Raw genomic sequence first — 2,181 nt, forward strand, 5'->3', positions numbered from 1 at the left:
CTTTCTTACTCTAAATAAAGTATGTGTGTGGGTGCAGTGATCTATTGTAGGTCGTTAAGAAGTGCCAGTGACTTTCTTACTCTAAATAAAGTATGTGTGTGGGTGCAGTGATCTATTGTAGGTCGTTAAGAAGTGTCAGTTAGTGACTTTCTTACTCTAAATAAAGTATGTGTGTGAGTGCAGTGATCTATTGTAGGTCGTTAAGAAGTGCCAGTGACTTTCTTACTCTAAATAAAGTATGTGTGTGGGTGCAGTGATCTATTGTAGGTCGTTAAGAAGTGCCAGTGAGTGACTTTCTTACTATAAATAAAGTATGTGTGAGTGCAGTGATCTATTGTAGGTCGTTAAGAAGTGCCAGTGACTTTCTTACTCTAAATAAAGTATGTGTGGGTGCAGTGATCTACTGTAGGTCGTTAAGAAGTGCCAGTGAGTGACTTTCTTACTCTAAATAAAGTATGTGTGAGTGCAGTGATCTATTGTAGGTCGTTAAGAAGTGTCAGTGAGTGACTTTCTTACTCTAAATAAAGTATGTGTGAGTGCAGTGATCTACTGTAGGTCGTTAAGAAGTGTCAGTGAGTGACTTTCTTACTCTAAATAAAGTATGTGTGTGAGTGCAGTGATCTATTGTAGGTCGTTAAGAAGTGCCAGTGAGTGACTTTCTTACTCTAAATAAAGTATGTGTGAGTGCAGTGATCTATTGTAGGTCGTTAAGAAGTGCCAGTGAGTGACTTTCTTACTCTAAATAAAGTATGTGTGAGTGCAGTGATCTACTGTAGGTCGTTAAGAAGTGTCAGTGAGTGACTTTCTTACTCTAAATAAAGTATGTGTGTGAGTGCAGTGATCTACTGTAGGTCGTTAAGAAGTGTCAGTGAGTGACTTTCTTACTCTAAATAAAGTATGTGTGTGAGTGCAGTGATCTATTGTAGGTCGTTAAGAAGTGTCAGTGAGTGACTTTCTTACTCTAAATAAAGTATGTGTGTGGGTGCAGTGATCTATTGTAGGTCGTTAAGAAGTGCCAGTGACTTTCTTACTCTAAATAAAGTATGTGTGGGTGCAGTGATCTATTGTAGGTCATCAAGAAGTTTCAGTGACTTTCTTACTCTAAATAAAGTATGTGTGGGTGCAGTGATCTATTGTAGGTCGTTAAGAAGTGCCAGTGACTTTCTTACTCTAAATAAAGTATGTGTGAGTGCAGTGATCTATTGTAGGTCGTTAAGAAGTGCCAGTGAGTGACTTTCTTACTCTAAATAAAGTATGTGTGGGTGCAGTGATCTACTGTAGGTCGTTAAGAAGTGCCAGTGACTTTCTTACTCTAAATAAAGTATGTGTGTGGGTGCAGTGATCTATTGTAGGTCGTTAAGAAGTGCCAGTGAGTGACTTTCTTACTCTAAATAAAGTATGTGTGGGTGCAGTGATCTTGTAGGTCATCAAGAAGTTTCAGTGACTTTCTTACTCTAAATAAAGTATGTGTGTGAGTGCAGTGATCTATTGTAGGTCGTTAAGTGCCAGTGAGTGACTTTCTTACTCTAAATAAAGTATGTGTGGGTGCAGTGATCTACTGTAGGTCGTTAAGAAGTGCCAGTGACTTTCTTACTCTAAATAAAGTATGTGTGTGGGTGCAGTGATCTATTGTAGTTCATTAACAAGTGCCAGTGACTTAGCCTGGGTAAACCCATCCCCCACGTGACCTGCTCTCAGACCTGTTCTCAGTCACTATGTGACTGGGAACTGAGAGAGCAGGTCACGTGGGGGCTGGGTTTACCTAGGCTACCAGTGACTTTCTTACTCTCACTCCCTCCTCTCACGTTCTCTTTTCCACCACCAACCTTCGCTCATTCAGATCTCCCGTTGGAAGCGTTTGCTTGCCGTTCTGAACAGACCGCTGACTGCAACAGAGGGACACCTGCTGCTCTTCTGGATCTGCCTTAGAGGAGCTGCCATGGTCTGTGCAATACACTTCCAATATGAATGGATGGACCCATACAGTTGATTCCATTGTTCTGTAGCTCAATGGGTAGAACTGGGGCTACTGTAAGGTTATTTGTGTAAAATCATGCATGCATGTCTGTTTCATGCACCTGGAGTTTTGCTTTCCAGCTTGGATCTGCATTCTTAGGTTTGGCATAATATTAATCTTTAGCTAATCCTCCATATTGTAATAATGTGCAGGTGCTGAGAGCC

The sequence above is a fragment of the Poromitra crassiceps genome (assembly GCF_964638095.1).
Source record: "Poromitra crassiceps genome assembly, chromosome: 1".
In the NCBI taxonomy this organism is placed as follows: Eukaryota; Metazoa; Chordata; class Actinopteri; order Beryciformes; family Melamphaidae; genus Poromitra; species Poromitra crassiceps.